This window comes from Musca vetustissima, unplaced genomic scaffold (genome assembly GCF_032173495.1).
Source record: "Musca vetustissima isolate MV318-11 ecotype Yass unplaced genomic scaffold, APGP_CSIRO_Mvet_v1 utg8392, whole genome shotgun sequence".
In the NCBI taxonomy this organism is placed as follows: domain Eukaryota; kingdom Metazoa; phylum Arthropoda; class Insecta; order Diptera; family Muscidae; genus Musca; species Musca vetustissima.
In genome coordinates this window covers 231259-252231 of record NW_026886187.1, presented here as the reverse complement: position 1 = coordinate 252231, position 20973 = coordinate 231259, and the positions used below count along the sequence as shown (strand labels likewise).

The following is a 20973-nucleotide window of genomic DNA, read 5'->3' as shown; positions in this document are numbered from 1 at the left end:
CATAAGGCGAAAAGTGCATATAAACATATGTTATTTTAAAATCGTTTAGTGTTCATAATAATTACAAAAATATTTTTAGCTGTTGCCAATAAACTATCTTAAATCATATCAGGCGGTATATTTAGGCGCGTTTAGACTATGCGTTTAGGTGGTCTGCCTGGAAGACTTTACGAATGGACCTTGACCAGCTGTTTCTCAAGTTTGTTTTCAAAATAAGTTATTGTGAATTCTAGAAGAAAGCCTCAGTCATTGCCTATAAATAATGTCACCCAGGGAGACCAGCTGGCTATCTGCGCCACTCAAGTTTGCTGTCAAAATGCATTATTGTGAATTGACTTCCATTATGAAAACGTAAACAAAGTCGACATTTTTGACATAAGACTTGAGAAAAAAAACAGCTGTTTTCCGATTTCGATTGCTACCTGGGTGAACTTATAATAGATCGTGGCCTCAGTCAAACCTGCGTTTGGCAAAGTTTTGAAAAGTGTTGATATCCCTTTTCTAATAAAACAACTGGAGAGAAGTAATTTTTTTTTCTGCATCACCCCTTAATGGGTTAAATTTATTCTTTATCATATTTACAATAGACAAAAGTAGGAGAATATTGCAATAAACTCTAATAGACAGTTCACAACAAACATAATAACAATGACATATATGATAACAATTAAGATATGACAAATACGTCACTTATCACCCAAAAACAAAAAAAAAAATAAATAAAATAAAACGAGATAATATCACCTACTCACCTGAATAGTTCACTCTTAAGCGCCACGCTTAACTTTTTAATACTCATACAACTTGTGTTTATTTTCTTAAATACGTAATTATGATATAATTTTTGTTTGGTACGAATTTTTGCAAAACACAAATAAACAAAAAAGAAAATAAAACGTGACCCATTACCATATGTATACACATACAAAAAATTTGTCATACCGAGGCAATTATGATAAGAACAGTGTTTTTTGTCTTTCGCATTTTTATGTAAATTAAAACCTGTATGGAATTCGAGTTTCAGGAATGTTCACGTTTTTCATTATGTTAACAAATAATAAAAAATTTGTTTTGTTTACCTTTTATTTTTGAAAATTGTTTTCATTTTTTTTTCGAATTGTTATTTTAAATTTGAAACAACTGCATTGTAAGCAAAATTCTTTTTTTTTTTTAAATACGACCTGTGTATAAAATTTAAATGAAACGCAAAAGTTTCAAATTTTATTTTTTGTTATTTATGAGTAAGAATTTGTTAGGGTATTGGGTTTTATGTTTTATTTTTAATTGGCTGCCATTTCATTTTTTAGGAAATTTTCCATTCGACTTTTGGAGTAATTTAAGATGGGGAAATGGGGACATAATATAAACGTGAATGGTTTTTTATGTACCATTTGCAAAAAATTGTCTATTTAAACTGTTGATAAATCTCTATTCGAATGCTGTTTAATGTAATTAGAAATATGTATACGTAAACAAATATCAGCTGATTGACTTTAGATCATCTGTAAACTAGGGATTTTTAGTAACATGATTTATAAGGCATAATGTAAAAGCTCCTTAATATACCCGACTGATATGTCTTAAAATAATTTAATAATGGCAACTACCCGACTGAATTGTTTTAAAATAATTTAATAGTAGCAGCTAAAAAATTACATAAAACAATAAACGATTTTAAAACCCTATAAGTTTATATGCACTTATAATTAATCCCACCTTATGATTACCTCTTTAAGAATTATTGAATTAGAAATATGAATGTATACATAAACAAATATCAGCTGACTGGCTATATATAATTTTAAACTAGAATATTTTTTACCGTAATTTAGAAACGGAGTCCAAGGATCATTTAAAAAGCATTTTAATAGACCGAATAGTTAATGTTTTATGCATATTTCACCATATGCTGATAAATTCCTATTTAAATAATGAAATTAAAAATATACATGTACGTAAACAAATATCAGCTGACTGGCTTTATATACTTTTAAAACTAGTATAAACAGCTAGTATTTTAAATACCTGGATTTAGAAATTGAGTCGATTTAGAAGGCATAGTCTAAACGCGCCTTAATATACGCGGCTCATTTGTTTTAAATTAATTTAATGGTGGCAGCTAAAATATTGTTTTTTTATAAAATATTTAATTTTTTAATCGAGTTTTAAACTAAACGTAGCCTAAAATATTAAACAGTTTTAAAACCACATATGTTTATATGCACTTTTCGCCTAATGTTGATTAATCCCTATAAGAATTATGGAATTAGAAATATGTATGTATACGTAAACAAATATCAGCTGACTCGCTATATATCATTTAAATATATCAGCAAACATTTTTTGTACCTGAATTTAGAAATTGAGTCGATCCATATTAGTATTAATGAAATGGAAATATGAATATATCCATAAACAAATATCAGCTGACTGATTTAAAATCATTTTAATTCTATTATAGTATAAACAGTAGGGATTTTTAGTAGCTCGATTTGTAAATCGAGCCGATTGATTTGATTAAAAATTATATAGTTTACAATAATTTTTTACTTTTTTTAACATTTGAACTACAATGTTGATTAATCCCTATTATAATTATGTAATTCGAAACATTTATATGTAAACAAATATCAGCTGATTGGTTTTTTATCAATTTAAAAGAGCTAAGATTTTTAATATATCGATTTAGAAGATACATATATCTAAACGCGCCTTTAAAGGCATTTACATTGGAATATTTTCACCGGGTTAACCTAAATCATGAGGATTTATTTGACATGTATGGAATTGGCAATTTAAACCCATTGGGTTAACGAAATCGAATACAATGTAAACGTACTATTAATATAACTCGATGATAGACTGAATTTATATAAACAAAAAAACTAATATACCCTCCATACCATGGCACAATGAATAGGTAGTCAATTTAGCGCAGCTGATGTCTCGATTAACTGTCAAAGTGGGTAATTTTACTTGAATTCGATGTGCAGTGTTACCAACCATTTGAAATATTATAAGGAAAAATTTGACAGATAATTGAGACAAAAACAAATGTTTTTGTTTTGATACATCACCTTGTTATTGCGTCATGCTCCAAACCATGGTGGAGGATATAAAAATTAATTTACAATTATCATTTATTTATTTAATTTTTTTGGGACTGCAAATTTCATTTCTTTACGTGAATGTAGCAATTATCAACTGTATTGTAAAAAAATAAAACTGTATCGAGTGTACAGGGAGAAATGTACAAAATGTTTGACATAACCATGGCATTAAGGCGAGCCTCCTTTTTTTGGGCGTAAGTCTATATTGATGTAATGCCATTATTATCATCATCAGGTTGCAAAAGAAAAAAAATGCCATGCACGTGTTCATGCGCATTAATGGGATCGCCTCCACTTAACCACATACATATGTATGAATGTACCCATCCACAAGTGAAATTTTTATTTTCATTGAACACAACATACATACCAACAGGAGAGTCAGAGTAATTTACTTCATTGAGTACTTTTTTTGGGGATATTAAAACATTCAAAGGGTATGCAGAGTTTTCGTGAGGATTTTTTTAAACTGGGATTTTATGAAAATCGCAATTAAAATAAATATATACTTGACGTATACCCTGTGAAATTTACATTTGAGATCGAATGGATTTAGTAAATATAAACGTAATTATAGACTAGTATTAAAATGATATAAAGCCAATCAGCTGATATTTGTTTACATATACATACATGTATGTAAACGTAAACAATAACATGTATGTCAACAATAATCAGCTGACTGTTATATACATTATCTCAAGGGATGTCTAAACGGTTAGTGGGAATTTCAGGATTTAATTAATCCCGTCGATTTATAATCGTATATGTAAAAGTGCATTAAGAATCATTCTCAAATAAAATTATTATTTCCTTAGTGTGTCAGTATGACAAGCGTTCTTTTTACACAATTAATCACTTGAGTTTTTTTATTTTGCGCAACATTGCATCACATGTAAACGCAATTGGGAAATACCACTTATTATTCTAATTAAAAAAAAGTGTAGTAAGTTTTTCCAAGAACAATGTAAAACTGCTTAGCATTCTCCAGTATTGGGTATTCCCAACACTTTGGAAACTCTAACCACATCAACATGCCCATGCAACAAAATAAACAGACGATCAACCAAACCAAGAAAGGAGAGAAGAGAATAAAAACAAGTTTCCTTTGGCCATCACCTGATATTTATACCAACCAGCAACATGTATTGCACATCATCATCATCTCTGAGATCATTGATGATAAGGTAGCAGTCCTCACACACACAAAAATTGCATCCCATTGAAGGGAATACGTCATACTTACATGCGTCTTTTTTTTTGTCTGTTTTTGCTAGTTAATATATTCCTAAACCCTATATTAAATGGAGCGCTATGTGAACATTGTGTGCATGAGAAAATAAGACGAAAAAACTAGAGTGAAGCAAGAGAAAAAATTGTCGGCAACTTTTGTTATCTTCGCGGCTGTTTTATATAGTTCGTGTAAATCTCTTTTTTTTTTTTTTTGTAACGGTACACCCATCCCTTTTTTGGGATGCTACCTTTCGTTATGGGAAATGTTCGTGCCTTGTGTAAATTTGGTGAAATTAGGACAAAAGTTTATTTTAAAATGAATATAGGATTCATTAAATATTTTTTATAATGGGACTACGAGATGAAAAGGAAAATGAATAAGTGTAGGGATTATTTTTCAAAAAACTATAAAATGTAATGGTTTTTTTCCTTGTGACTAAGAAATGAATGAAATGAATGACGGAATAGATCTAGAGGGGTTTCCAACATGAAGAAAATCAAAATTATCCCTTTTGGACATGGAACAGCTGTTTAAAAATAACAACACTAATAATAATACATACGACGTGTGTTTTTCTTCATCATTTGTGTATTTACATGTTAAGAATAATCAGCCGACAGTTTCATATTATTCCTTGTGACCACGAAACAGCTGATTAAGACATCAGCTGATATCTTAATCATTTTGAAATGCAAAAACGTTATGTAGAATAGAATTTTTTATACCAAATCGTGTACAATGTAAATGTACTATAAGCGAGATAATTTCAAATACAACACTGTTTTTGTCTCGACCATGTGTCAAATTTTTTCCTTATAATATTTCACATGGTTGGCAACATTACACATCGAATTCAAGTAGAAAATACGCACTTTGACAGTTAACCTATTTATTGTGCCATGGAAAGTACCAACCAAGATCTATTAATAAGGTCACCCAGCAAGCGAAAGTCAGCTGTTTTTTAGTCTAATGTCATTTGGACTTTGTTTGGCGTTATCATAATGGAAATCAATTCACAATAATGGATTTTGACAGCAACCATGAGATGCAGCTGATATCCAGCTGGTCTCCCTGGATGACCTTATTAATAGGCCTCGATACCAACATAGCAACGCTATGCAACGCTTTATCAGTTGTCAGTAGTTCACATTAAAATATAATATCCGTTAAAATTCAAAATAGTTGTAAAAACTAGTTTTTGAAAAAGTTTTGAAATTTAAAAAATATAATTAACATTAAACGATTTAAAAAAATTGCATATTGATATGCATTATTCACCTGATTGAGGGAAATTCCTAATATTATTATTAAAATTGGGCAGTTACGTGGAATTAGACTTGTGTATGTTTACGTAAACAAATATAAACTGACTGATTTCATATCATTTAAATACTGGTGTAAATGGTTGGGTTTAGTACCCAGATTTTAAAATCGAATCGTAAACAAATATCAGCTGACTGATATCAAATCATTTAAATACTGGTGTAAATGACTTGGTTTTAGTACCCTGATTTTAAAATCGAGTCGATTTAGAAGGCATAATCTAAATGAGTCCTTGATATGCTCCATCTCTAATATAATATGTAATTGTATTTTTAAAGCGCGTTTACACTACGAGACCCACTCGATTTCAAATGTCAATTCCATAGCGCATACAACATTTGAGATCGAGTGAATTTCGTAAAGCTTTTTACTTAATATCTCTCAGAATTTCATAATCGTGAAGATTTGTAATCACAAATGTGAATGTGCTATAATAGCATTCCTAAAGATATTCAACATTATCGATTAAAAAAATCGTTTAACATTACACAAACTTAAATTATAAGGATATATTAGACGATATTAAAAATACGCATGTTTGTAAGCGTTTTTCACTTTATGGACATTAATTTTTATTATATTTATGAGAATTATGGTTAGCTACGTGGAATTAGTTATGCGTATTTATAGGGTAAACAAATATCAGCTGACTGACTCTTTATAATTTTAATACTAGTCTAAACAGTTAGGATTTAGTACAACGATGAAGAAATCAAGTAGTTTTAGAAGGCATAGTCTAAATGTGACTTTAATTTGTTCCATCTAGTATCTTATTTGCAATCGTACTTTTAAAGCCCGTTTAGACTACATAACTCATTTGATTTCAAATGTCAATTCCATGACACAATAAATAGGTACTCCATTTAGCGCAGCTGACTATTCGATTAACTGTCAAAGTGTATAATTTCTTCCTGAATTCCACGTGCAATGTTGCCAACCATTAGAAATATTAATATGTATAATGTGACAGATGGTCTAATTAGAAAAACATATGTTTTAGATTTGATACATCACCTTATTATTGCATATTGTTCATCATCTTATTATTGCACATTTATTTCAAGTAAATCCTACTCATAAATCCTTTGGATTTTTATATGCCGTATACGCCATTGAATTGACATTTAAGATCGAATGGATTTCGTAAATCTTTCGTAATCGTGGCGATTTGTAATCGCAGATGTAAACGTACTTTAAGAGCTTTTCCGCAGGTATTCGACCTTATCGATTTTACAAAATTCCATTTAACATTAAAGAACTGAAATTATATCACCCAAATACTTGACGTTTTCATGACCTACAGAAGTCGGATAAAAAATAAACGGTAATTCATTAACCTTCATATGCGATAAACTCTGCTGTTATCTAGAATTTTTTTGTTTTGTTTTTGGTGGTCATGTCATGATGCGTGTTTTGGATCGGACGAGGTACTAAAACAATCACCTACATATGTACGTAATTACCACCTAGGTGTTTATATGATGTTTTTTCTTGTCCAATTTCAAACATTTTAGATAAGATAAACCATACCAAACCAAAAAATGACATTTGATTGGTTTTATTATTCTGTGATTTGTTTTCAGAAATTGTGCAACATAATGTTGAAGTAATTGAAACATGTGGTTGGTTTATCGGTGGTCGTGTTGTTTTTTTTTTTTTTGTCTGGCTACTCCAGAAAAAATCTCATGATAACACACTGGCATAGTGTAAACCTATTATGGTTTATTGCGTCGTATCGAAGGTAAACATAACAAATAACATATTTATCAACTATTTGTAGGTGGTAGGTAGATATTAAAAAAATACGTCATTTAGTAGTAGTTTTTTATTTTGTTATTGGCCAAGATATTTTCAAAGGATGATGATGGTAATAATGATAAAAAAAGAAATCACCTGCAAGATTTCATTAATGGATCAAATAAATTTCTTAGAATTTACTATATCAAATATTTTTTGGTAATAATTAAAACATTTCCTGTAGTAAAATCTATTAGATTTGTGGACTTTATGGGAATACTAATCTGAAAAATTTATTACATTATTTGCAAACACAATTAGCCTTAATAATTAAAAAAAAATAATAATGTTAATTTCTAAATAAAAAACAAGATAAATGTTAATGACCCTTATCTCAAATTGACTTGTGGCCAGTGCATTGGAACTTTAAACAAAAAATGTTAACATAAAGGCAATCAATCTCTTCTGAAAATGTCAATATAAATATCAGTAATATACGAATTTCAATGATAACAGGTAATAAATTCCAAGAAAATGTTAATGACTTTCCAATTTATTTTCAGATTTTAGTTTATAGGCATATCTTTGTCTCTCTCCATATATATATACATATATATATATATATATTACAGATGCATTGATATCAAAATTTTATTTTAATATATTAAAATTAATTAATATTTATACCATGACACAATGAATAGGTAGTCCATTTAGCTCAGCTGATGTTTTGATTAACTGTCAAAGTGGGTAATTTCTACTTCAATTCGATGTGCAGTGTTGCCAACCATATGAAATATTATATGGAAAAATTTGACAGATGGTCGAGACAAAAACAAAGGTTTTTGTTTTGATACATCACCTTATTATTGCATCATGATCTATGCATTAAATAAAAAAATACTACGTTTACACTACATCTTACGAACGAGCATAAATTATAATGGATAATAAACGATTATAAAAATACCCATGTTTGTAAAAATTTTCTACCTTATGGAAATTAATTCTTATAAGAATTATGAGCATTTTGGCAATCTACGCGGAATTAGATATATGTATGTATAAGTAAACAAAAATCAGCTGACTGACTTTATATAATTTTAATACTAGTTTAAACTGCTAGGATTTAGTACCTCAATTTAGAAATCGAGTCGATTTAGATGACATACTCTTAAAGCGTCTATTCAACGTAGATTTTATATATAATCGTAATTTTAAAGAACATTTAGATAAATCCTCCCAACAAAAACATCTCATGTAAATGTCGTTTTATGAAGAATAATTCCTAATCGAATTAATAAAATACAGACCACCTACCTGAAATTAGAAATGTGTATGTATTGGTAAACTAATATCAGCTGACTGTTCACTTTATATCACTTTAATAGTAGTCTAAACAGCCTCTAGCTGCTTCACAAGTTTGCGGTCAAAATCTCTTATTGTGAATTGACTTACATTATGAAAACGTAAAGGGAGACCAAATTTTTGGCATTAGTCTTAACAAAAAACCACTTATTAACATATTAGGTTGTCCCATAAGTTTCTTCTGCGCCATGCTATGAATGAGTCTGTTTGGCTATGCTTATATAAACATGCAGGCCTATCTCTTTGTCGTTTATGGCATCGGTTTCAGTCGCACGAGAGCTCTTAAAAATTAAGTTTCGTTGGTGACAAAGCCTCTTTTTAAAATGTTTTCTGTCCCGTTCAATATGGAGAACCAAAAGTCGCATTTATGCTTCATTGCTTTAAAAAAATGCAATAGTTTAAAGGACTCTGCAGAAGAGATTTGCACCGTTTACGGGAGTGGTACTACGACCATTAGGATCATCGGCAATTGGTTTAAGAAAATTTTAAGCCGGCAATTTTGATTTGCCAGATGAAGACTGCATCGGCCGCCCAGTAACGACGGATTCGGACCTTATCAATGCTGTGTTCGCTGAAAATCCGCGATATAGTGTGCGCGAGATAGTGGATGACACTAACATTCCAAAGACAACGGTACGTAGGCATTTGATCAAGATGTGATATGCCAATCGGTATGAAAAGGGATAAAACTTATGGGACAACCTAATATATTGGTCTTCACCATGGCACAATATCAAGCTCAGTGGACTATTCGATTAACTGTCATCATTCCTTGTTCTTAATTATATTTTACATGAAAGTTTTGTATTTTAATGATCGTAAATATTTGGTATTCACAATAGACCTGGTCAGTAATTATTTACAATAGAGTGGTTTCCTTTACGATTATTTTACATACATACTAATAGTACGTTTACATTACATCGGATTTCGTTAACCCAGTGGGTTATAATTGTATATATGTCAAATAAATCCTCATAATGTAGGTTAACCCGGTAAAAAATTCTAATATAAATGCCGTTTAAGCTAGGTCAGTGCAGCTCAGGACCTCTTCACCTGAGTCATTCGTCTTCCACAATCTTATGTTATAAGCTTCGATCACTCCATCATCAGGGATTTGGGTGATCTGACAACTTTTAATGTCTTTGACTACGTATCTATCAATTGGAAGCATCTTCTTTATGACATAAGGACCCTTAAATTTTGGCAATAGTTTTTTGTTAACTCCTATTGTTGTGCCTACATTCTTTATTACTACAAAGTCTCCGAATTTTAATGAGCTGACTTTATAACCATTTTCCTTACAACTTTGCTTGTCGAACTTTTGTGTCTTTATAATAATGGCTTCTGCTTTGTCTCTAATTTCTTTAAAATGATAAATTATAATTTTATTATTTACCATACAAATTCTTATTTATGAATTCAGTTCAAATCATGATACAAGTAACAATAATAAGAAAATGCAACACTGGTTTTTGACCTGAAATAAAATAACTTTTTGTAGAGAGTGGAAAAATTTGCAAGCTTAGTTAAAGCATCAAGAATAATACGTAGGGAAAAAATCAACATTAAACATAATGATAAAAATCGAGATATAAAAATGTTTGATATATTGAACAATTAATTATCAGCTGACTGTCATTTATAAAAAATGTCGAAGTAAACAGACATGCATTGACTCATAACAGACAATGATGTTCAATTGTTTTGATTCGTTTACAATAAAAAAATATTTGATTTTATTAAAACACTCTGAAATCTCAATAAATTACCATAACAATTAAAATTGCATGTTATGTATGTAAGCATTATAACGTTTAATTGAAAAAATACACTAATCATTTAAAAAATGTTTCTACTTATTATAATATATAAAACTATCGTGCTATTTTGCATAAATAAATTTTAATTAATATCTATCGATGTAAATATAAAATTTGCATAATTCTGGGGAATGTGATATTTGCATTAACATCATCTCCGTTTTCATAGTCGAATTAATTTTAATAATGATGACTAGCATTTTTTCTGTGGGTTGCAATTCTTATGCCTTCAACAAAAAAATGGTGTTTTCAAAGTCAAGTCTATACCCTTTAACTATCAAATAAATTACGCACTTTATGAAGAAAGGGCACGAGATACGATACATAATCAAGAGAATTGTCAATCTAAATACTACGCTTAGATGAAAATGTGATGCATAAATCTAAGCTTCAATAACGCAGTGACATCCTTGTCAAATAAATTCACTTGCTTGACAAGATAATTAACAAATATAAATGGTATATTTTATTAAAACATCTTTGATGTAAACATATAAACTTATCTCTAAAGCAGATAATCTGTCAAAACTTTATGGAGTATTATCATCTCTTATAGGTTATTTACATACATTCACATATTAACGTGATAATCTCACATTATCATAAACTAATGTCAAGTTAATCACGTGCGATGACACGTTACTTATTTGATGTATAATCAATGGAATTGACATAATCTAATTTTATTAGAAAAACGTTTATGTAAATAAAACTGTTTGTACAGATAAATGGGTAGTCCATTTAGTGCAGCTGGTGTCGCGATTAACTGTCAAAGTGCATAATTTCGACTTGTATTCGATGTGCAATGTTGCCAATCATGTGAAATATTATAAGGACAAATTTGACAGATGGTCGAGACAAAACAAATGTTTTTGTTGTGATACATCATGTCACTAATCAAAATAATATGTCAGTAATGTCAGACAGCTTAATCAACTCTTACACATCGTTTACATATGCTAAAATTAGTTCCTGGTAAGAATTTTATCATGAGTTGATTATAACGCTATTTTGGGAAATATAAATCGTGATTCACGCTTAGATTTATTAATATGTACTGAAAGTTCGTTAACATTAATTTAGGTATTTTCATTTCGTTGTAATTCTTGTTGTAACAAAATAATTCCTATAAGGTAATGTATCAAATGAAAAACATATGTTTTTTATTCAACCATCTTTCAATTTTTATCTAGTAATATTTCTAATGGTTGGCAACATTGCACGTCGAATTGAAGTAGAAACTATGCCCGTTGACAGTTAATCGGATAGTCAGCAGGCTTAATGGAGTACCTATTTATTGTGCCTATTTAGTGACCCGTTCTATCCAATTAAAATACATATTTTCTGTGTGAATAGTTAATTAAATTTAAATATAGTATATCAATTAATTTTGACATAGTATTCAATATGTCAAAATTAATTTATATATATTAAAATTTATTTAAAATTAAACCTAATTATTACAGCATTTGTCTGGAAGAAATTACTCTGCTATGAATGAAAATAATATATATATATATATATATATCTATTTTTTTTTTTTTTTTACGGAAGAAGCCACTAACAAAGGAGTTGTGTTTTGTTATTCACCCCAAAATATTATTTTATTTTTATATATTTAAATAAGAAGTCATTCGAGTCTAAACCACATAAAGTTTTGCATTCAAAATATAATTGTTTTCAAACAGTTCACCGTTCGATCAGCTGTTTCGACATTCTTTTATATTTAAATGTCTGTAAAATTTTTCCTTATAACATTTCTCATGGTTGGCAACATTGCACATCGAAATCAAATAGAAACGAGACATCAGCTGCTCTAATTGAACTATCAATTTATTGTGCCATGGGAGTACCTGTTTATTGTGCCATAGCTAAACCCTACATTGTAATAATTATACCATGTTTACACAATATAAAAAAACTATAGTAGCAAAGTTGATACTCTCCATACATTTCAATTTCTCCTTGATCTCCTGATCCTCCACTTTTGTTAAATCCTCATTCTTATATTTAATTCCTTATCACTGTTTGATTTCGAAAAAAAAACTAAAGGGAATTTTCTTTTTCACTTTCATTGCATTCAATGTGACAATGTCTAATATCTATAGAGCATATAAATATATGTCAAATTGACGTTTAGATACACTTGAAAATGACTGAAATTTCAGTTCGTTGTCGTTGTTGCTGCTCGACTAACTGGAAATTAACAATTTAATTAAAGACCATAATAATTGATTACCTGAAAACAAAAAAAAAATACAAAAAACTGTTGTTTTTATCAAAATATATAATTGCACCCACACACCTTTACATATATACAAATACACCCTACATACACACACATAGAAATATATATGTAAGTGCATGCTAACTTTTCTAAAGAAAACAAAAAAAACATTTGAAGTATATATTTGCAATATGAGAAAAATAATACCTACATACCTTAACTGATCATCAGCGAAATATATACCTAGCTATGTGTGAGTGTGTGCACCACTCACACACACACACAGCGTTACCTGTAAACATAGCCCGGCACTTCACTTAACTGTGATTATCGGCCACATTGACGTTTCAGTCCGCAGTACTTCTATGTAGCACTCAATACTTAATAGTGAGTGGATCGATCGTTGTTGTTTTTGTTGTTGTTGTTGCTGTCGCTGCTGCTGTTTCAATAAATCGAAAGAAAAATACAGCAACAATAAAACAAAAAATCGCAACAAAAAACTGTCGTCGACGGCAGCGACGTCGTTGTCGATACCAATTTCAGTCAAAGGCGCCTTAATTCAATTCAATTTTTGGTATGATCAGTTAATGTTGGTCAATCACTAAGAACGGTTGACTGCTGGGCTCTCCTGCCAATTTCAAAACGAAAATCAAAAAATAAAAAATATAAAGTTCGAAATAAACATTAAACAAAAAAAAACTTTATAAAAATTCAATATTTATTTTAAAAGGTAATTTATATTTAAACAACAACAAAAAAAATTAATAATGAGTGAAAATGATTGATGATCGCTTGAGTGTTTGTGTCCCTGTGCCATTTTAATTTTATAAAAAAAAACCTCGTGCAAAAAAGGATTAATATTTCGATAAACAAAATATTTCAGTGACATGAATTGCAAAAAAAAAACAATAAATTTAAATCGAATCGAATTGTGATGAATATTAATTAGTGGTAATGAAAATAAAAATAAAAAAAAAATATCCTGCAAAAACCCCCCAAATGAAAAATGGTTCGAGTTGAAAAAAAAACACTAATAAATTTAATGCCAACGTTCGTTAAATAGATTTTGATTTAAAAAAAGTGTATCTTTTTATTTAAAAACACTGAAAATAAATTTAAATATATTTACATTCCTTTTAGTGCCACTACCCAACAAGCAACTTTTAGTAGTTGAACTTCATTTACCTAGAGTTTAGACAAGACATTTTGCACAATACGATACAATAAATAGGTACTACATTTAGCCCAGCTGATTATCCCATTAACTGTCAAAATGATTACTTTCTACGTGAATTCGATGTGCAATGTTACCAACCATTAGAAATATTACTAGATACAATTTAACAGATGATCGATTAAAAAACACAGATGTTTTTATTGTAATAAAAGCGAATTTACATATAACATTTAATCATGATTAAAGGCTGAATCATTTTCTCAGGCCCATGATTTACCACACAAATTTATTCATTGTGCAGCATTAAATCATGTTGAAATCATGATAATGAGATGCAACGCGGGTTTTGTACGAAAAAATACTCTCTCACAATGTACCAAAATTTGCAACTGTTTTTACATGCCGTTTTTAAATTTAACGGCTGACAAATACAAAAATGACAGATCAAAGGAAAATAAAAATTAATTATAGAATATTTGTATTTTTAGGTGTTTTTTTTTACTTTCCAAACGATCACAGTATTGCAAAAACATTTCCATTGTGGTAATTCTTCTATTCTTTTTCAAACTTATTTTTGAAATATAATTTTGTATGTATACTAACAAACATCAGCTGATATTTAGATCATGATTAAGGGTATGTGTAAACAATTAGGGTGTATTTCTGGATTTCGTTAATCGAGTTGATTCAAAATCGTATATGTAAATGTACTTTAAATCACCTTATTATTGCATTATGTTAGAGATGGTTTAGACTACTAAATTTATACTACTAAATCTGTAAACGTCACCTTAATCATGTGCACAAATCCAGCGGAATGTTTGACGTATACGCTTTGAAATTGACATTTGAGATCGAGTAGATTTCGTAAATCTAAAACCAATTTTAGCTACTGAAGCGGGTTTACACATATAAATGTTGATCATAATAAAAATTCCAATCAGGATCTGTTTTCTTAATCATGCTGAATTTCAATCATTTAAATTTGCAAAATAAATATCAGCTGATTGTCATTCATGGTCATAATCAAAGGTATGTGTAAACAGTAAAGTCAGCTATTTTTTTTTTCTCAACTCCAATGTCAAAAATTTGGACTTTGTTTACATTTTTTTAATGGAAATCTATTCACAATAATGAATTTTTACAGCAATCTTGAGAGTCAGCTGATATACAGCTGGTCTGCCTTGATGATCTTATTAATAGGGCAAGACTTATTAATAAGGTCAGACAGGAAGGAATGATATCAGTTTTTTCTCATAATCCAAAACAAAAACATCTGTTTTTTATTCGATCATCCGTCAAATTGTATCTAGCACATCGAATTCAAGTATAAACTATGCACTTTTACAGTTAATCGGAGAGTCAGCTGGACTAAATGAAGTACAAATTTATTATCGTCTTCAGACCGGAATTAAATGTTATAAAATCAGTCAGCTGATATTTGTTTACGTTTACATACAAATCGTAGTAATAAAGTGATTTAATTTTCGTTTTTTAATAACTCGAAGTAAATTCAACTCGATTTTACAATTGGATGAGATAGTTTTAGTTTTTAACATATGTAAAAACAAACAAATATGAGTGTAGCTTATAGCGAAGTCTTTTAATATTATTATTTTTTTTAATAATGTATGTCTATGGCTATGACACCTTTTCAACCCACTTCACATACCAGAATAACACATTTCTAAAGGTGAACTGTTTTTAACTATTCAAATAAGACACGTGCTGGCTTACGACATAATATTGACGTCTATAAATGTGTAGCAAACGAACGTGATGCAAAGAATTTTTTTTTTTTTTGAAAACAATTTATAAACATTTTTTTAATTATATGAACGTTATGAAATATTTTATATGCAATGTTAGAATGCTATGGCTTACGTTCCTTTTTATTTATTTCCTTGTCCATAATAAGAAAGGCAAATTTAATAATAAAAATAGTTAATTCCATATTGAGAACAGTAAATTTCATAAAAATGTATTTATAGCCTACTAAATCCACTGATCTCAAATGTCAATTCCATAGTGTATACGTCACCTCAATCATGTTCACAAATCCAATGGCTTATATTTGACGTATACGCTATGAAATTGACATTTAAGATCGGGTGGATTTCGTAAATCTAAACGCAATTTTAGGGCATAAATCTATCGTATTATGTCTCATTCAGAATAAATTCTTGTCGTTTTAGAAGTATTAAAGAGTAGATAAATGCTACTACTATCATAATCAGCTGATTGTCACTTACAATCATTGTAATGAATTCGAGAATAAATAGATGTCACTTACTACATTTCTCTATTTACATATGTTTACATCAAACATACATACATTGTATGACATATAATCAAATAAAATGCAAAATTTAATAAAGTGATTTATTTTTTAAACATGCCATGAGAATATGTCAAATACTAATATATTTTCCTAAAACATATTTGTAGTAAACATATATTTAATTTTCATTTGTTGCAATGAAATTACTTGTCGTTTTCGAAACTTGGCACAATAAATAGGTACACCATTTAGCACAGCTGACTATCCCATTAACTGTCAAAGTGCATAGTTTATATTTTGCAATGTTGCCAACCCTGAGACAAATGGTCGAATGAATAACATATGTTTTTTTTTATATCACTTTTTTATTATAGCATGTTTCCAATTGAATCCATTTTTATAATAAATACCTGCCTGTCTTTTAATAATGCCCACTTCTTTTCCATTTAAAGTTCATGGCTATTTTGTAAAATTGACAGTCAAGTCGAACAAACAACCACATGCAAAATTGTTCGATAAAACGTGATTAAAGCCAATGAACCTTTTATTCGCCTAAACAATTGCACCTTTAGAATAGATAACTAATAAGCTTTTATAATCTCTCAGATATAATAAATAGTAATGCCAATAATACCACCTTAAGAACGACAAATAATTGGCAAAAGTAGGCGTCTTAAAGTGGTTATTTAAATTGTGACAAATTGTCATTAATTTACACAACAAAAAATATATAAAATCTATGAAATAAAAAAAATATTTTAAAACTATACATTTTTATTCAATTGGGATTTAGTTTCACTATTTATAAATCGAATAATTAATAAAATCACTCCGAAAGCGAAAGTCAGCTGATTTTTCTCAACTCCAATGTCAAAAATTTGGACTTTGTTTACGTTTTCGTAATGGAAGTCTGTTCACAATAATGGATTTTGACAGCAAACTTGAGAAGCAGCTGGTCTCGCTGGATGCGCTTATTAATAATATACATTGATATAAAGTTGTCAGTCAGCTGATATACATTAAAGCATATTATTATTGTCATGGCTGCCTAATAAGGTCAACTAGAAAGCGAAAAAACAGTTTTATCACAAATTTATTATCAAAAATATAGACGTAATTTACGTTTTCATAATCAGAAGTCAATTCACAATAATGATTTTTTACAGCAAACTTCAGGATAGCTGATATGCAGTTGATATTCCTGAAAGACGCTATTAATAGGTCGTTTTCATAATGTAACTTCAATGCACAATAATCCATTTTTACGGCAAACTTGAGACCAACAGCAAGCGAAAGTCAGCTGTTTTTTTCTCAAGTCGAATGTCAAAAATGTGGACGTTGTTTACGTTTTTGAAGTCAATTCACAATAATGCATTTTTTACAGCAAACTTGAGAACAGCTGATCTTCCTAGACGGTCTTATTAATAGGCCTTGAATAATGCATTTTAAAAGCAAACTTGAGAACAGCTGATATGCAGCTGATCTTCCTGAAGGACGCTATTAATAGGCCGTTTTCATATTATATCTTTAAGATCTGATTAAGATCTATTAATAAGGTTACCCAGTAAGCGAAAGTAAAATGTTTTTTTTCTCAAGTCTAATGTCAAAAATTTGGACGTTGTTTACGTTTTCATAATGTGAAGTCAATTCACAATAATGAATTTTTTATCTTATCTTCTTTTGATCTCCCTGTGGGAATTATAAATAGGTCATTTTCATACTGTAAAGTCAATTCACCATAATGAATTTTGACAGGAAGCTGTAAGATCTTAACATAAATTAACCTAGAAAACCTGTAACTATAAATCGATAAGTAATTACAACCAATCGATTAGTACTTATAGTACGTTTACATTGTCCCGTATTTCGAAAACCCAGTGGGTTTCAATTGTCAATTCCTTTACCCCGGTAAAAAGTTCTAATGTCGTTACGTAAAAAAAAAATTAAAAAGAATATTTATTGTAATTTTTTTTAATCAATGTACTCATTGACCTTTGTCTCAAAAAAAAAAAAAAAATACTTGAAAACAAAAACCCCAATTATAAATCACTACTCATTTTTGTATAAATTAATTATTCTTTTCCCTTATTTTAAAATTTCCGACACATGCACTTCACTTACTTATCACAAGTACCTAGGGACGCGTGTAATAACCTTGATTATTACTATTATCGCAGATAATTTGTAGTAAGGTATGACAAAATACTCTCTCACATGTGTTACTTTCCTATGGCTCTTAGATTATCTTAAGTGTGGCCAGCCAGCCATCCAAAAAAAAAAAAACTAATCAATAAATAATTTCCTTGGGAAAAATAAGGCAATTGACATTAAAGATAATAATACAATAACAAAAGAAATGACCACAATCTCCAAAAAATTGATTGAGTTTATCAGTGTGTAATTGTCAAACGTCAAACGATCATAAAATGAATTGTCAAAATGGCTAACATATTTATGTTTTAGCTAACGTGTGCCTTAGATTATCAAGGGGTAATATTTTTTGGACTCAACGCCTTCGGTAATCGCAAACGATTAATAAATTCCTTAGAGGGGCATAAATAAAATAAGGCAATTTGTTTTTGGCATATAGGCCCACAAATCACATGCCAAAAAGTAAAACCTACTGACCAAAATTTATGAAATCTCATGCTATTGACTTATCAGACGTCAAATTCAAAACGTCAAATGTATTATAACAACAATTTAGCAAAAGCTTACTTTAAATCATTGTTAAATATGAGTCTTATTGCTTTTTTTGTTTACCATTATTTAGCAATTCCGACAAGAAGTTATAATAATTTCTGCTGGTTTTATGTTTTTGACAACTCAGCAATGACATCAATTGTATTTTATATGAACCTACCATAAAATGTCACATGTGACTGCAAAAGAAACAAAATTATACTTTGTTCACAGCATGTTATCATTTTATGACAGCGAGTACCGGCAGCGGCTGCACTTACCGATGATAAATGGTTAATATTAGTATTGGATTATTGATAAATAAATAATAAACTGTTCGGGGTGTATGAACTACTTGTACGCAATATACATACAAATATACAACAATAAAATAGTCTTTTAGATTTCCCCTTTTATAATTTGTTTAACTTTTTGATAAGAAATCTTCGATTTTCTTTAATGCAAAGGAGAGGTGTAATAAATTGAAATATGTATGCCACTTATTGACATAGTAATTTATGATAAATAAATGTTTTCGCGGAATCCAATCATGTACATATTTTATAAAATCAATAGACGATAGATAAATGAAAACAAAAAAAAAATAATATGGAAGCTGATAAAATATAATCGTGTCAGCTGATTGGCGCCCGGCGAACACACTATCGATTAAAATGTGTTGCTTATTTAATAGTACGTTTACATTTAACCAGATTTCGTTAACCCAATGGGTTTCAATTGTCAATTCCTTTGCATATATGTCAAATAAATCCTCATAAAGTAGGCTAACCCGGTAAAAAGTTCTAATGTATATGCCGTATAATAGACAGAATTAAACCGGTTTGATGTAAACTTAGTCATATATGTGCATATACTTAATATTAAAATATAATTCCATTTAATGAAAAATGTGTCGAATTGATCCTCGAGATATAAATGTCCCTTAAACTAGCTCCTTGTCACGTGATTTAATAATTTAATTAATAAGGACACCCAGAAAGCGAAAACAGCTGTTTAAAAAAAATTGCTCTTTACGTTTCATAATGTGAAGTCAATTCACAATAAAGAATTTTAACTTGAGAACAGGTGATATGCAGTTTATCTTTCTGGATTAATAGGTCCTGACATTAGTCGTGACCAAAAAAAAAAAAAAAACAGCTGATTAAAAAGTCAACTGAAAAGTCAACTAAGAATTATTTAATAAGCGCAACCAGAAAGCGAAAACAGCTGTTTAAAAAAATGATTGCTCTTTACGTTTCATAATGTGAAGTCAATTCACAATAATGATATGCAGCCCTGACATTAATCGTGTTTAGACCATGCCTTCTAAATCATCACTAATTGACGAAATCATGATGTTATTTAGACTAAACAAGGCATACATTATCAGTCAGCTGATATTAAAAACGAATATACCTAACAAGGTTTATTATAAGGTAACAAAAAAGCGAAAAACAGCTGTCAAATATTTGGGTTTTTTACATTTTCATAATGTGAAGTCAATTCACAATAATGAATTATGACAGCAAACTTGAGAACAGCTGATACACAGATTATCTTCCTGGTTAACCTAATTAATCGGCCTTGATTCCTTTTTTTAATAATTGCTACCTTAAACGCGTTTAGAATATCCCTACCAAGGCTTATAAATAAGGTCATCCAGGGAGACAAGCTGGATATCAGCTGCCACTCAAGTTTGATGTCAAAATTGGCTTCCATTATGAAAACGTAAACAAAGTTAAAATTTTTGACATTAGATTTGAGAAAAAACAAATAGATCTTGATCCCTACCATGGCACAATGAATAGGTAATCCATTTAGAGCAGCCGATGTCTTGATTAACTGTCAAAGTGCGTAATTTCGACTTGAATTCGATGTGCGATGTTGCCAACCATGTGAAATATTATAAGAAAAAAATTGACAGAATATCGAGACAAAAACAAAGGATTCTGTTTTGAGGCTATCCATGAAGATCAGCTGTTTACCATACGTTTACAAGATACAAGACAGT

At 29.6% G+C, this 20973-nt stretch overlaps 2 long non-coding RNA genes across 2 annotated transcripts in view; both read left to right on the top strand.

Annotated features, from left to right (window-relative positions):
* Nucleotides 1-20973, top strand: part of LOC133333688 (uncharacterized) — a 90938-nt gene that overhangs the window by 11734 nt on the left and 58231 nt on the right. The window lies entirely within an intron of this gene.
* LOC133333689 (uncharacterized) overlaps nt 1-20973 on the top strand; it is a 74576-nt gene that overhangs the window by 11232 nt on the left and 42371 nt on the right. The gene's annotated exons all lie outside the window — the stretch shown is intronic.